The sequence below is a fragment of the Tyto alba genome, unplaced genomic scaffold (assembly GCF_018691265.1).
Source record: "Tyto alba isolate M040663 unplaced genomic scaffold, T.alba_DEE_v4.0 Super-Scaffold_13, whole genome shotgun sequence".
In the NCBI taxonomy this organism is placed as follows: domain Eukaryota; kingdom Metazoa; phylum Chordata; class Aves; order Strigiformes; family Tytonidae; genus Tyto; species Tyto alba.
Window position 1 is genome coordinate 4,420,646 of NW_024881275.1, and position 16,745 is coordinate 4,437,390.

General features: G+C 49.7%; 1 long non-coding RNA gene across 5 annotated transcripts in view; it reads left to right on the forward strand.

Annotated features, from left to right (window-relative positions):
- Positions 1-595: 595 nt before the first annotated feature.
- The window catches only part of LOC116962030, a 127,215-nt gene continuing 111,065 nt past the window's right edge, over positions 596-16,745 (forward strand). For 3 of the 5 annotated variants that reach the window (XR_004407325.2, XR_004407324.2, XR_004407326.2), the window contains exons 1-2: positions 9,612-10,779; positions 12,668-12,715. This is a non-coding gene — a long non-coding RNA (uncharacterized LOC116962030). Of the gene's footprint in view, positions 676-5,272; positions 5,348-9,611; positions 10,780-12,667; positions 12,716-16,745 lie in introns of those variants that run through there. The other 2 variants (XR_006164874.1, XR_006164875.1) reach the window with 2 other exon arrangements.

The window sequence follows — 16,745 nt, forward strand, 5'->3', positions numbered from 1 at the left end:
CCCGGCCTCCGTTCGCGGGGGCCCTTCTCATTCTTTAGCAGTGTCGGTAGAAATAATAATAATAACAATAATAACAATAATAATAACAATAACAATAATAACAATAATAACAATAATAATAACAATAATAGCAACAATAACAACAACAACAACAACAATAATAATAATAATAATAATAATAATAATAATAATAATAATAATAATAATAATAATAATAATAATAGTAATGAGAAGAAGGAGGGGGGACGATGCCCGTCCCAGCCGCCAACCCACTCGCGGCATGAGGCCGGCGTCCTGCTGGGCAGTCCCTGGGCTTTTTCTCCTTCTTTTGGCCCCAAACCTGAATCCCTCAGCACCCCCTCACCCCAAGTCTGAGCCCCGACTTCTCGCTCTGCCGGGCCGGGGTCCCGGAGGAGGGGCTCCCTCGATAGACGTGTCCGCGTCTCCCGGGGCTGTAAGATTTGGGGCGGTGTGGAGGGGTGGGAGGTGATTGGGTGGGAAACGTCGGGATGAAAGGGAGGGGGGGGAGCCACGTCGCGGCCCGGTGTGGGGCAGCACCCGTGGCCGGCCCCCCCCCCCCCCCCCCCCCCATCCGTCCCTCCGTCTCCCCTTCCCTTCTCGGGGCGAGCAGGGCCGGGATGGAGAATCTTCTCCCGGGCGGATGCGGATGGGAGGGTGAGTACCGCGGGGGGCAGCGGGGTGTGCAATGCGCTCTCGGTACCGTCACACTCCCGCGGGGGGGGGGGGGGGGGAAGTGTGTTCGGGTCTGGGGGCGAGGCAGGGCACCCCAACACCACACACTTCCCCCAGCTCTTAGTCGGCCTCCTGAAAACACTTGGGGGGGGGGGGGGGGGGGGGAGGAGGGGGGGAGGATGTGAAAGTTGAGGTCCGGATCAAGCGGGATGCTGGGGGGCGGGGGGGTAGGAGAACTGGGGACGTGTCCTTGCCGGGAGCGGGGGGGGGGGATTCCTCTGCCGCCCCTTTTTCTCCTTAACACCGCCCCCCCCCCCCCCGCCTTCCCGCTCCCCAATTTCTTACCGTCAGCGACAAATCTTATTTACACGAGCACCAGCGATTGGATTACAAACCTGATCACCTGAAGGGGGGGTGGGGGGTGTCACCTATTCGGGGTCCGTGGGGCACCCACACCCTGAGCATCGCACCGCACCGGCGTGGGGGGGGGGGGGGGGTGTCACCTATTCGGGGTCCGTGGGGCACCCACACCCTGAGCATCGCACCGCACCGGCGTGGGGGGGGGGGGGGGGGATTGGGAAGCGAGAGAGGCCGGGCGAGCGGTGTGTCGTGTGTGTGTGTGTGTGTGTCCTCCTCTCCCCGAGGGAAAAATCAAAATAAATAGGGTGGGGGCGAGGTGGGAGGGTGCGTTCCTGTGGTTGCTGGGGGTGTGACGGTTTATCCCGCAAAGGGGATGGGGCACTGCTCAGCTCCTGCGCGGGAAAGAAGGTTTTACAGCTTGGGTACAGATCTTTCCGCTCCCGCCAAGCGTTTTTTGGGGGATGGGGGAGAGAGGGGAGGACCTGGGGTGCTCTGCAAGGGGAGGTGGAGGTGGGGTGGCCGCCCTTCCGTCCTTCTGTACGCGTCCGTCAGTCGGCACGCCAAAGCAGGACGGCGGGTTTGCATCTCCCCTTTCTCGATTCCCTCGTCGCTGCTGAAAATTGGGGAAGAAAGCAGGGGTGGGAGGTGTGTGTGGTGGGGGGGAGTGCCTCACGGCGAAGGGGTCTGAGTGTCTGCCCTGCTCCATGTCCCGGGGGCGGGGGGGGGTGGGTTTGCCCCTGATACCCGTGCCGGGGGATGCGCTGGAAGGGCTCTGAAACTTTTTTTGTCAACAGGCATGCGCACCAGAAAAAAAAAAAAGACAAGGTTTTAAGGAGGGTGCCGCGGTCCAGGCTCGGGGGGATGTGGGGGTGCTCCGGGAGCGTGGGAACCCGCCCCAGCATCGGTGTCCGTCTGTCCGTCCGTCCACAAGGCACGGCGGGGCGATGCGATACAGGCAGCCCGGCCTGTTGTGGCGAGAGGGGGGGGGGCTCTGGGGGGGGGGGGGGGGGGGGGGGGGGGGGAGTGGAAACAGCGGCGTGACCAGGGCAAAATGAATGAGATGTGTGGCCGTCGTTTTAAGTGACAAATCAGGGTGTCGCCAGGACAAAAGGACAACACCCTCCCCAGAAGGAGAGACGGACAAACGACGCTGTCGCGTCCCCCCACCCCCAGTGGGGTGCACCCAGGCACCTCTGCAGACCCTCGGGGGGGGGGGGGGTGTCGTTGCTTTTAATGCAGATTTTTCCACTGCCCCCGAGCGACACCAGCGCTCAGATAACCCACCAAGTCCTTGCGCAGAGATACCTTCGCTAGGAAGGACAACCCAGGGCAGCGGGGGGGCGGAAATAATTTACACTCGCGTTTTACGAGATTCACCCAAGTTTTGTTGGTTTGCCTCGGAGCGCGCTGGTACCTGCAGCACGGCAGCCGAAACACGCGAGGGGCAGCCACGCCACGCGTGTTTTCACAACGGCATATATTAGCCACCCTTTAATATAAATATTCGGTGTTCGTGCACCCACAGACTTTCCTCACTGTAAAAGCCCAGCACGTTGTGTTTTGTTTGGTTGGGGGGTTTTTTTGTGTTTTTTCTTTTCTGGCAATGAGAAATAAACTCCTGCAGGTGCAGGGAAAAATGGGTTATTCTTTCCTCCGCCCGCAGCCTGTTGAGGTACGAGACAACCAGAACTCCTAGAAGAACTGAGAGATAAATTATCGAAGCACATCGGCTAATGAACTACCAAAATGACAACAGCACCAAAAGTGACGGTTAATCCAGTCAAACGTAACCTCCAACTTCTCGGGAGTGCGTCTTGCTTCTGACAACGTACAGCGATTAGAGCTCCTCATTGCCGTTCCTGCTCGTAAAAAAAAAAAAAAAATATGCCTTTCGGTGACATCAAACCTTTCATTTTCATTATTGTTATTAGAAAGAGGAAGGGAGAATCGGGGAAAAGTAAAGCCTGGTGCCATCAGCCAGGAAGTACTTCCGAGAAAAAGGTCTTTTCACGCAGCACTGGTATAAATTAAATCAAGACTGGGGCCATTCTGCAGGGACGAATATTGAAATATTACCGTTACCCAGCACGTTGCAGCCGTCCCCCCCCCGCCTCCCCCGCGGTCTGTAAAGCCAGCTTTTCTTCCCACAGGCACCCACAGAGCGAGACCATATTTTGATCCCGGCAATTAAACACGCGAGGCGAGGAGATTGGGGGGGGGGGGCGACAATTCCTCCTCCGTGTGTGGAAGGTGCCGGGACAGGGGGTACAGACGGGACGGGACGGGGGGGGGTGGGGGGAGCCGGGGGTGCTGCCGTTCCACCAGCGGGATGATCTGCCGGGTTCATTTTTTTTTTTTAATTATTATTTATTATTATTTTTCTGTTGGAGATGAGGCGGGGAGGGGTAGGATTTGGGGAGAGGAGCCCCGCTCCCCCCGGGAGGGGCCGTGGGGCCGCGGGCACCGGCAGGTGTCGCTGTTCCCCCGCCGCCGGGACCGGGACCGGGGTGGGGGGGACGGGGGGGGACATCGCCGGGGGTGGGACGGGGGAGACACCGGAGCCCGGTGCCCTCCGGAGGTGGGAAAGGCACCGCAGAGGAACGGGGTGTCCGTCCGTCCGTCCCCGAGTCCTGCGCGACTTTCCCCCGCCCCTCCCAGCGCACAAGTGGGGTCCGGCCCGCCGGTGGGTGGGGGATGAGAAGGGGGGGGGAAGTAAAAACACCGCGGCTCCAGACCGCAATTTAAATTAATAATAACAGCAATGATAACAAAAATAACAACAACGGTAACAACAACAGCAACAACAGTAATAATAACAATAATAATAAATAATAATAATAATAATTTAAAGGCAGGTTGACTCCGTGAGGCCGTAATTATGGAAAACGGGGAAATAACCGTGTATCTCCAACCTCGCCTATATTGATGGGTTATTTTATGCCCGGGTATCAACTGATGAGGGAAATAAAAAAGCAGAAAGGCCGTCGCGAAAATGGGGCTCGTTCCGCTTCTGCCAGTGCTCAGAAGCCAAAAACACGTCGTGCGTGGAAAATCAGCTGCTTCGGCCGCTTATCCCGGGCTCGGGGTGAAGTTGAAGATCTGCGTGCTCACTAAAACGCCCCTAACAAAGAGTTTGCTGTACGTCACTCCCCGGAAATCTCACCATCTAGCGATTATTTGAAGTCTGGAGGAAAGTATTGCAGTTCTCGCCCCCTCTTCTCCTGCCGCTTCTCCTGGTTTCTACCTTTCTAGCAAAAAACAGGGCGCATTGTCTTAACCAAAGCAAAGGGGTATGCCTTTAGGGTGTTCTTTATTATTTTCAAAGGAGGTGTACCGTGAGGGTGTATCCGCACTGGAAGATTTTGTGTAAAGAATTGAGATTATGATTTTTTTTTTTTTTTTTTTGGTCTGTGAGTAGGCAGAAAACTCTGACTTCAGCTGTTTTCAGTGTTGAAAAAAAGGAAAAATTCTTCATGCCAAATTTCCGTTACTTCATCTAGTATTATATGTTTACTATCCCACACTTTTTGTTTCAGTCGAGGGAAAAAAAAAAAAAAAAAAAAACAAAAGCAAAAAAAAACAGAAAGCCCCCACAAACCTGACGTTCCTCTATAACTGCATCTCCACTTTTCTGCAGTAATATTAAATAATGACAAAACATGTATGTTTACGTGTAGAGCGATGTGCAGTTCCGATTATTTACCTTTTGATAAAAGAGATTGGGCTGAAGAGACAAGGGAGAAAATCAAAGTGTAAAATGCTGAATACTCGGTTTATAGGAGCCTGGGTATTCAAAGTATTGGGAGGAGGAAAAAAAAAAAAAAAAAAGGTCGAGGGTGAGGGTGAAGAAGTGGGTCTATTTCATGCATGCATTTATTTTCAGCCCGGCACCCTGTCTCACCTCCGCGGCTGTGCTGTAGCGGCTCCCCCAAATCTGAGCCTTATTAGTGCTTCTCTGCATTTACTTATTTAATGAATTAATTATTTCTCATTGACGGAAATCCGTGAAATCGCCAACTTCGGCGGCATTTTGATCACTTGCAGGTGCGCAGCGGAATATACGCGCCCGCGTTTTTATCTGCCAATAGCCGGTGTTAGGTAAAGTGCACGGGGCGGGGGGGGGGGGGGCGTGGAGGACACACACACACACACACACACACGGTATTTATTGTTCCTATTCCACCCGTGGAGTTGTCGTTGAAGTGGCAAGTGACGGGGGGGGAGGGAGCCATCCCCGCGCACTGCCCCCCCCCCCCCCGCCCCGGGGGGCTCACTGAGACGCCGCCGCTGTATGGTAACGCGGGAGGGGGGTGGGGAGAGGGAGGGTGTGATGCTGTGGCCGGGACCCCCGGCATCCCGACAGCGGCGGGGGAGGGGGTGCGGGGGGGTGTTGCTCCGGGGGCGGTAGCGGCGAACCCCCCAAAACACCCCCCCCCCCCGTCCCGTCCCGTCGGGGTGAGCAAGCGGGGAGGCGGCCGTCGCGGGGGGAGGGGCGGGAAGGAGGATGCGCTGCGGAGGCGGACAGACGGACAGACGGACAGACCCCCCCCCCCATTCACCTCCGCCCGCCCGCCTCTCTGGATATGTTAATGGGGGTCCGCAGGGGAGCGGGGGCTGCACGTGCCCTAATTAAAAGCAGGGGAGGGAAGTTGGATTTAGCGGAGTCCCCGGCACCCGCGCTTGTTAAAAACGTGTAGAAATGGTGTTTTCCTAATCATTTATTGCTATGTGTAGTAAGGTAAGAGCTAACCTAGCGGATGGTAGTGTCGGTTGTCGTCTTGGGATGTTTTGGATTTTTTTTTTTTTTTTTTTGCTGTTGTTGCTGTTTTTTTAATGTTTTACGTGTAGCCATCTGACCGCTTTTTATTGGGTGGCACATCAGTGTAGAGCTCGTAAAGCTGGAGCGAGAGGTAGCGCTGGAAACACCGTAAGAAACGCCGAAGAATTAAAGTGTATATGTGGTGAAATACACTGAGTAATACAGACCGAGCATGATACTCTGCTCTTTATTAAAAAAAAAAAAAAAAAAAAAAAAAGGCATGACAATCTTTGGGGAGGGCTAACTCTTGCCCTGTACGCTCATGCAGGTAAGTCATTCATAGCGTAACTAATTATCTATGCATGCACTTGGACATTCATTTAAAAAAAAAAAAAAAAAAGAGATAAAAAATGAAAATGTGTGTGTGGGCGGGTGTTGTTTTATATAGAATAACGTTGCTGGTTTAAAAACATAACATGCTTGGACTGTAAAAACAGAGTAGCCTTCCATCTTTTAATCAGAATTCAACTACTCTTCTTTCTTGTAAGAATTTCCCCATAAAGGTGAATCACAATGTGCTAACAGTGTTTGTAATGTAATACAAGGCCTGTGGATTTTTGGATAAAGCAAAAGTAATGATATTTGCAATATTTTAAAACAACCTCTAAAAATGCGTTTTCTGTGAAGAATTAGGTTTAAGGCTACACACGTTAAAATTAGATGTAATACATTTAATAAAGCAGCACCTAAGACAGAACATACAAAATGCCTCCCTCAGAGAAAGCTCTCCGTAACTGTGTCTACACATTTTAAGAGAAAATTGTGAAATAAAAGGTTCCTGAAATCAAGGCAGATATAAGGGTGCTTATAGGCCATAATACAGCAGTGCAATATTATAAATCCTTTGAAACAGTCCCCCTAACACCCGTTATCTATACCACTCCATATGTTAAAACGTTTGGGTTTGTTTTGTTGGTTATTTTTTTCGTTGTTCTTGTTTGGGTAGTTTTTTTTTTCGGGAGGGGGGGAGGGTTGGGTTTTGGGTTTGGTGTTTGTTTTTTTTTTTTTTTTTTTTTTTTTGTCCCTAATACGAAGTTAATTAGGCGATCAAACTTCCAGTTTCGAGCTAGCGGTATGATAGCTGAACAGGGCAGTGAGATCCTCCTCTCCTCTTAAGACCCAATAAGCATCTTGTGCACCTTGATTTGTAATATTAGCACCATGCATGTTTTGTAATATTATACAAACAGAAGCGTGGAGGAAACTGAATATAAAGACACATACACAGCAGAGTCTCGCCAAAAGACGGGGGAAACAGAAGAAAAAAAAAAAAAAAAAAAAGAAAGGAGAGAGGGTAGTTAAAAGGATAAAAAAAAAAAAAAAAGACGGAGAGATCAAAGGAAAAGCAATAGTCTGTTACTTTTAGTAAATTAAAAAAAATGCAAATATACCTTTACATATGCATCAGTATTAAAAGTAATACACGCTGGAGCCAAGAGGAGCAGCAGGAGCAGGAGGAGGAGAGGAGAATGGCGCAGCGGCCGAGCCGCTCGCTCCCCGCCGGGCTCTTCTTAGCGCCCATCCCGTCCCACATCGCTCATTTCGGGGGTGTTTGTTTTGCTGCTGCTGCTGGCGATGGTGATGATGATGATGTTTGGAAGGACAGGAGAGGCCCGGGTTTTTTGTTCCGTTAATTAGGATCTTCCGCAATCGGGGCGATCGCTCCCGGAGTCCTCGGTCTCTTCTCCGAGCAGTGGAATTTGCATATTCTTTTCTCTCTTTTTTTTTTTTTTTTTTAATGCCCTAATTTCCTTGATGTATGCAAATGTAGCCGGACGTACAGTATGCCTCGAGCTGACGTCAATGGACGTGACCTCGCCGTTAAACCTTGAACGTGAAGCGGGGACGGAGGGGACGCGGGGCGGGGGCGCAGCCGCGGAGACGCTAACGCGATGCTCCGCGCCGGGGGAGGCAGCTGGCAGGCACCTTCCGCGGATGCGCAGGATTCCTGGCCGCGCTTTGCCGCGCCGCTCCGCGTCCCTACCCGATTAAATGAAGCACTGGCGGCAGCAGCAGCCCGCCCGCCCCTCCACATCCCCCCCCTGCGCGGCCCCAAAACAAAGCCCACCTCTCCGGAGCACCGCCGAGCCCGTCCTGCCTTTTTTTTTTTTTTTTTTTTTTTTTTTTTTTTTTTTTTTTTAATGGGTCGTTATTTGCTGGTTCTCTTCATCAGGCGACAAGCGGGAAATAGAAAAATCTGGCCAATTAAAATAATAATAATCGTAATAATGCGAAAAAAAAAAAAATCCCACTGCTCCCTCCCCAAAATACTGCATGACATAGGCGTGTTGAGCCAGCGGAGGCCAAGCATGACTGGGGGCGGTCAGCGGTGCTCCGCCGTGTACCGCGGTACCAGGGAGGGGGGGGTCGGCGACCGTCGGTGCCACCGGCCGGGGTGAAGGACGCGGGGGACGGGGGGGACACGGGATTGTAAATCTAGTCTCAGACCTTGCCGGTCTGATCTGGAAGTCAAAGGCGCTCCCTCGGCTTTGCAGAGATCCACAACCCGCCCCCCCCCCCCCACCCCAAGCCGCTTCTATCGGGAGGAAGAGCGGTGTAAGCGGGGACTGGGTGCCGGTGTAAGCGGGGACGGGAGCGGTTTGTGCTCCTCTTTCGCTCTCTCCCCCTTCCCCCCTTCATCCCCCCAACCTTTTAGTGTCCAACGATGTTTGGAGAACTTTGAGAGCCGGGGGACTTTCATGCCGGAGGGATGAAGCCCATCCGGTGGTTTGGAAGCGGGGAGGGGTGGGGGTGTGTTTTCTCTGTGAGGACCCGAATTTCTCTCTTTTTTTTTTTTTTTTTTTTTTTTTTTCCTCCCGACCTTATTTACTGACGTGCTGGCCATGCCGTGAGATGCTCCAGAGCATCTCTCCGGACCTTGGCACGGCCACTCCTACAGCAAACCGGCTGCCAGCGGGCTTCTGCACATCCGCACCCCCCCAAACCTCGCACACACCCCCCGCACACCCCCCACCCCTCCCGCACGCTTACGCACTGCTTCTCCATTCAGACATCTCAACTTAACTTAAAACCCCACGCTAGGGAGCGAAAAATAGTGTATTTCTAGCCGGGGGAGGCGGGAGGAGCGATGTTGATTTTTATAAACCCACTCAGCAATTTTTTTGGTGTAGCCGCGGGACACACACACACACACACACACACACACACACGGTTCGGCTCCCTCCTGATTTCCCTCGTTTCACCCCGGGCTTGCGTTTTGGTCCGCACAGAGATCTCTTTGTCCGCCGGGTCCCCGGGGGCTGTGCCGGCGGGGGATGCCCGGGTGCCGCGGTGGGGCTGTCCCCGCGGGAATCCGCGGAAATATCCGCGTTCGGGGACGGTGGAAGCGCCTCCCCCGCTCCCTGCAGCCGCCCGTCCGGGCGAGACACCCATCTGGCACCATATACAGCTATACAGACACATGCATATATATGTGCGCGGGTGTAGGATGTGTGTGTGTATATATATATATATATATATATATAAAAAATTTTGAATGTCGCCCCTCCCCCCGCCCGCCCCTTCCCCTCTCATCTCCCCCCCCCCCCCCAACACATACACATACCCACACTCCTTGACACCTGCCCACGCGTGGCCGGGGCGTTGTGTAAACCCCGCCCAAGAGTGGGGGGCCATCACGATCCCCCCCCCAGGCAGGGACAGGGGGGAGCCGGCCTGCTCCCCCCCCCTCCCTCGCCGCGCACCACCTCCCTCCCTCCCCCTTCCATCCCTTCCTCCATCCCTCCCTCCCCGCACCCTTCCCGCTCCGGCGCACACCCAAACTTCTCCCAGCCCGCCCCCCCGCTCCCCGCCCGCCTCCCGCACCCTAAAACCCAGCCGGGGCTTTGACGGCTGTTTTCGCGCTGTTTCCAAACCCGGAGCGATGGAGGAGAGAGGACAGAAAGAACCGGTAGCTCTTTAGGACACACTCCTTCCAGCGACGAGAGGTCACGCTACAAGTTTGCATGACAGCAGGGATGGGAAGAGAGTCTTTTTTGTTAGCACCATGACTTTTTTCTAATTTTGTTCCTTTTTTTTTTTTTTTTTTTTTTTTTTTTTTTCTCTCCTCTCTTTCCCCCTGCTGTTGGCCGGCTGGTTGGTTTGGACGAAAGTTACACAAAATGGCAGTGCCTCCCAAAAAGAAGACTCGGAAGAAACTGTTCTTCAGAAGTTAGCTGGACGAAAACACCTTAGAAAACTCGACCTTTCGATGCATTTTTTTTTTTAAGTTTCCAAAGAAATGCGCGCTTTCCTTTTTCTCTCGGAAAAGGTAGCCATTGCTCTTCTTTAGACTAGACATTTCTAATTTGTTCCGACTGTCAGAATGGGACTATGAGAGGTTTTTGGTGCAAATTCATTATCTCTGGCAACGCATAACGTATAGTAGGAACTGAAAAAGACCGTGGCAATGGATGAACAATAGGGCTTCAGTTCATCAGCAACAAAAGCGTTGGGGAAATTGGTTGAATTTCAGAGCACGTCCTCCTCAGCAGAGAGGGCTGGACTAGACCTTGGCCAACCCCCCCAAAAAACTTGCAGAGCTTCACATACAACACTTCACTTTCTACTCCGGGGCGTAGGAAGAAATATGGAAAAAAAAAAAAAAAAAAAAGCGAAATAAAAAAAAAAAAAAGCCAAACCCAAGCCAACTTTCTGCGTTTCTTTCTCGTTTTCCTGGATGGAAGATTTCTAACTCTTTCAGGGCCTTTCGCGCAAGAAGGACACCGTGGAGCTAAGCGGCACTTTTAAATAGGGATGGCGAGGGGAAAGACGTGAATTTCTGGAGACGTGAAAAAGCTTTCTCTGCTCCGAGGGGGCTTGGCTGTGGGAATCTTTGTTTGCCACCGGGGGCTCAGCTCAACTCCTAGATCTGGGGTCAAATCTTTCTCTGATAAAGACGAAGAAATGTAAGTACCCCGTGTGCGTGTGTGTGTGGGTGGGAGTGGGGAGGATAGACCGATCCTGAATTCCCTGCAAAATTAGGGATGCTGAGCCCCGGGCAGGCCGGGGTTTCCAGGGTCCGTGAGAGGCCCGGGCTGGGGCCGCCTCTGTCCGAGCAGCCTGAGAGGGTCACCCCGGTGGGCTCCGGCCGCTTCCACTCGCCCCTGGCGACGGAAATTTGATTAATAAAGCAGGGTTTATAACTTGAGACAGCGGCTCAGGCCGGCGAGCCGATTTTGTGCGCCTGATGCTAAACCTGTTGGTCGTGGGGCGAAGTGAGGTGAGGGAACTGCTAATTATCCGGCAGGCTGCCAGGGTAAAGCAGAGCCGTGGCTTTTCAGGGAGCTTTTTGGCAATGCCTGGGTGCCCTCGAACAGTGTGCAAGGCACGGGAACCAGCATTCAGAGGGCTGAAGTATAGGAAGTAATTTCTGTGGCCTCTATATATTCGAGCTTTTGAGGAAAAAAAAAAAAAAAAAAAAAAAAAAAAGAGGGGTGGAAAGAAATAAAAAAAGAGGGAGAAGAAGGAGAGAGAAGCCCAAGGCATGTCTTGCAGCTGGCGGGGGTGCAAGGGTTGCTCGCTGCAGCTAACCCATCTGCTACCTCCGCACGGAGTGGGTCACTCAGAGACTCAGAGCAAGTAGCCATCACTTCCAGGGTTATCCAAAACGCAGCCCGGTCAAAACACGCACCCCTCCGCGCCGAAGTGGGTGTTTAATAAACGCGTGATGCTCCTGCCGCTCTTCTCTTCCCGGCCGAGGCGTCGCAGGGGCCGCGGTTCAGGCTGAGTCAGGCCCGGCTCTGCTGAGCCCGGCTCAGGACCGCACCTTTGCGGGTGTTCGAGGAGGGCAGGGGGCTTGTCAGGGCCCCCGGGAGGGCCGGGGAAGGGCGGCACAGCCGCCGACCCAGTCCCCGGGTGTCACTGGCGCGGAGGGCTCGTCCGAGGGTGCTCCACTGCATCCCTCCATCCCTCCCGCCAAAAAAAGTAACATCCCTCCGCAACTCCGGTCCACCCCGGGTCTGTGAGACCGTAAAAGAGAAGGACTCGGTTCCTTCTTGGCAAATAGTAGTAGTAGTAATAATAGTAATAATAAAATAATAATAATAGAAATAATAATAATCACAACAACAACATGCTTTTTTTTTTTTTTAGCCGACGCTGATGTAATCGATATGATGCAATGAAAGCGAGTAGCTTACTTTGTATTTATTTACCCCCGCGGCTCTTGATACTCTCGCCGGGCTGTAAATAGAGAGCATGCCTTCCCGGTGATCCCGGTTTCAGGACACCGGCGGTCTGGAAGAGCTGGGAAATCTGGCGGGGAAACGCTGGCTTAATGTGTTTTGCATGTTTTGAACTGAAGGCTAGGTGGAGCCTCCATCCTTTATTAAGTAGCTGGCAGCTTATAGTATGCAAATCCTATATCTGCCCCTGTAGTTTTTGTGACTTCTATTCAAGCAGCCCCAAACAATGTTCTTAACCTTTCATTTTTAAGTGTAGTTGTCCAGAAATAATGATGATTTTTTTTAAATTATATTATTCGTATTATTTCCTGTAAATATTGATTACCACATTTAACCCTGCACATACCAGAGTACATTACTCATATCTGTTTTGTGTCACGTTAGATCATCTGCAGGAAATGTGGCTAGTTATTTCCCCGTTTAATCTACAGACAAACGTTTTAGCAATTTATTTAATAATCTCAGAAGTTAACATATTCGGCACCTTCTGAATACACATAGGTTTACCTGCTCGCATATATTTCATGAACAAGAACCAAACACTGAAAGTGTTTAAATTACGATCCTTTGCTTTTTTTTTTTTTTTTTTTTTTTTTTGGCTATTTTTCAGATTTAGACAACGCAGACAAACCACAGAGAGTGACAATCACAAGAAACGGTAATTTTTTTTTTTGTTTGTTTAATAAAAGTCAGACGATATTATATGCATTACCTACAGATATGAATAGGTGTTCTTTAACAGCACGCAGTATTTCCACGTGTAATTAGTGACTGTCTGCGGTTTGTTTTGGTTTTTGTGGGTTTTTTTTGTTTTTTTGTTTTTTTTTTTTTTTTTTTTTTTTCCCCTGAGACTTTGAATTTTCAATAGTCTGCCTTTTCTTATTTTGTAATTTGGATTTGTATCAGATACCCCTTTACATACCATATGTTCAACATAACAGAATCTGCAGTTGCCTGTAAATGGAATTGTGGTCACAAAAAAAATGATGAGGCACATTTATTAGAAGGCGAGCCGGTCAAGTGACTTACCTGGCTGGGAAGAAAGGGATGCTTTGCGGGCAAAGCTGGCCTAGGCTGTACTGGCGTACCGTGGTTTACATCTACGTGAATTCTGTCATAATTTAGTGTGAAAAAGGGATTTATGTAATGCTACACCCTTCTTGTGTATCTCACAGCAGCTGAAGGGGGGGTCCTGTGTGTCTTGTCCGTGAAAGGTGGGGATGCTGGCGTGGGGATGGGGCTCTGATTGCAATAATTAGAGAATCATAAGCATTCCTCTTTGAAGTCAATAGAGATGGTTTATTCTTAAGAAATCCACGCAGGATGTTTCTTCTTTACGTCACAACCATTTGGAGACCTATAAAAAGATTAGAAAACAAGCATGGCAATCACATACTAATCTATAGGCCATTAGCAGGAATTTATTAGGGTGGTAGGAGGAAGAAGTCAATGTTTGGATTCCATATCTTCTAATATGCAGGTCATTTGTACAGTGATTTTGGAATAAATGAGTTTCATACAATTATGTAAACTGGAAGAAATCAGGCAGTGTTAAGAGCTGCTTTTGGCAATTCAGGTGATATTTTTGGCAGTAATTTCAGGACTACACATTGCTTAAACTTTCCACATGCCAGACAACACCACAGTCTTGGAAATGTATTTTACAACTGCTGCTTACATTTTTGTGACATTCCGAATAAGCAAAGACTTTTGAGCAGGTCTTACTGGACACTCATTGACTTTGAGGCCCTACTAGATGTCTGAGTTAGGAAATGTAATTGGTAATGTGGCTAATGAGCAGAGAGGTCATAATCGTCATGATGGCTCTTTTGATTTGATGAAGCTCCAATGATTGGTCAACAAAACGTGACAGGAGTATTGCAGTTACTTCCCAAGTCAGTGTGTAAGTGAGGTGGTCGTGAGAACAGGGCTTGGTGTTTTAAGGGTAAATCTTGCATCTTTGGAACATGCCCATTTGCAATAATACACCTTGCATTTAACTGTAAATCCGGTGACATGGTGATATGTTTTATATGCATTAACATGTACGCATGCGTCTGTGTTAATATGAATAATTTATAAACATACCTATATAAGCATTGGTGTACATACACATGTACATGAGGAGAACTTGAATTCTCATGCCTCTGACTGGAAGAATTTAATGCATAAGCTCACAAGCCTGTGGTGTGCAGCACATGCCTGATCACCAACACTGCTGCCCCTAGCTATTGACAGAAAAAAAACATCTTTCTCTCTATCTGCCAATTCAGAAAAGCTCATTAGAGTTTTACATAATATCAAAATGATCATGTGCCTCTGGATGTATTGGATGTCTGATTTGGTTGCCCCTGTTGTGCCTGAACAGCCCTAGAGGTAGTGGAGAAGGTCAGTAACTAATAATGCAGCATCTAAAGATTTCTAACCATTTTGTGCCAGGCTCTGTGTTTTCCACAAAGAACACTGGCAAAATTAGCTCTTACATCTCTCAGGTACAAAGCACTGGTGGTAAATCGCAGGGTCCCACTATACTAGAATACCTAATACCTGTTTTTTTTTGTTTTGTTTTGGTTTGGTTTTGTTTTTTTTTTTTTTTTTTTTTTAAATCTCCATTTCAAAGGCTGAGAATCTGGAAGCACAAATGTGTGGCTTCGTTAGTAATATCGCTGCTGAATTCAAGATTGGGCAAATTAGCGACGTATGTGTATTACTTCGTGGTGGCAGTATCAATTCTGGGCCTTGTCTGACAAATGAGATTGCTTCCCCATTTTCATGCTCTTGTAATGTTAACTTGTGATAAAAATGGACTGGTTGATGTAGCTGTGATTTTACAGTGTAACCATATACACCTACATATATATTTTAACACAAACCCATGCACACACATATGCCTAGACTGACACGTGTGTGTATGTTTCCCCCATGTACACACAAGCACACATATGCTTTATCATGTAAGCAGCCTATGTAGCCAACACAGAGCAACAACAACTTCAGCTTAACTCCATGCATTTAAAAATTTCCCCCTAAAAATATCAACATATGCAAACAGAGGTTAATTTACCAACAAATATACTTAAATGCAGTGTGGCATTTAATACAGAGCACATGATATGTTGTGTTTTATTTTGTATCTTAAAAGAACAGTAGCAGCATGGATTTTAAGTCATGCTTCCTTTAGGAGTGCGGAACAGTCCATATTCTGTCTGTGCTGATTTTTTCAGTGTGTATCCTATACTGACTGAAGCATGCACAAGCTACTGAAGTGCATTTATTAATTTCAACAGTAAATATGGTAGAACTCAGTGAGAAGATTCATTGTATCACGTATACTCGAGAGACCTTTAATGTTTGCACTTTAGACTTAGAAAAATTCTATACAAATTATACTGTTAAATAATTCAAAGTATAATGTTCTTTTTGGGGGGTGGGGGAGGGGGAGCTGAGAGACTTAAATCCTAAAACTGTACATAACGCGTTCTAACAGTTTAGAAAGACTTGCCTCCATCGGTTCCTTGAGTAAGGTCGGCATGCATTTCTTCGCTCTAAGTACGAGGTTAATAAAAATAAACGATAAATCAGCGTTTTTATTAAGGCATTTCGCCAGATAATATACAGCCTTAGATAAATATTGCTGCAATGTTCACCTGTGTTGCATTCTAACGCAGACAGACACACACAGGGGCTGGGAGAGACGGAGGGAGGGATGGAGGGAGGGAGGGAAGGAGGAAGGGGGGAAAGAAGGGGGGGGTATGGATGCTATAAAATAGCCTGAGCCCTGCTGCTCGCAGCTTTCCCAGCAGACAGGCAGAGGAAAACGCCTTGCACAAGCCGTCCCGGTGTAAACACCTGCAAATCACTACAGGCTCGAAACACGGCTGGGATGCGGAGCCATTTAAAAAAAAAAAAAAAAAAAAGAAAAACCACAAAAACAAACCAAAACCCAAATAACACAGAAACCCGCCCCACCACACACACACACACACACACACACGCGCGCGCGACACAGCGGAGCAAATTGTCGGTGTAATTACACACCGACTCTCTGCGTAGCACAGACCTTGATCCCGGCCTTAGAAAGCAAGGCCCCGCTCCGAGCCACCGCAAAGTCCCTCCTCGCATCTCTCCCGCGCAAGCGGAGGCTGCCAGAAGAGAAACGCAGGCAAAGGCGCTCCCCGGGTCTGAACACGCTTTTATCTGTCCTTAGAGCTTGCTTCCAGTCTCTGGATGTTAGAGCTGTCTGCGCTGGCGAGGAGGATGGTGAAGGCGGCGGGCGGATCTCCCTGCGGCGGGGATGCTGGAGGCAGAACGGGCTGGTCCCGCCGGCCGCTCATGCATATCAATAGCCGGGTGTACTTGAGATTTCTCATGACATCATCATTACCTTGGTCTCCCGCGGTCCAGGACCTCTGACCTTGCCGGGCTGGTCCACATTTTGGCACTGAAAGCCCTCCAATGATGGCCCTTTTCTCCTTCTTTCAGACCGGGGGCAGCAGCAAGCCGGCAAGACCGCATCTTCTCCTCCCCAGCTCTAGGAGCCCCGAGAAAGCGAGGATCTTCCCCCCCTAAAACACACACGCATGCAAGATATTTGCAATCAAGCTGCCACCATTTGGTAAAAAGCTCTATGCCGTGCATATTCTAAAGGGATCAGGAGCCGCATCCTCGAGTCACCCTGTCACTTTCTA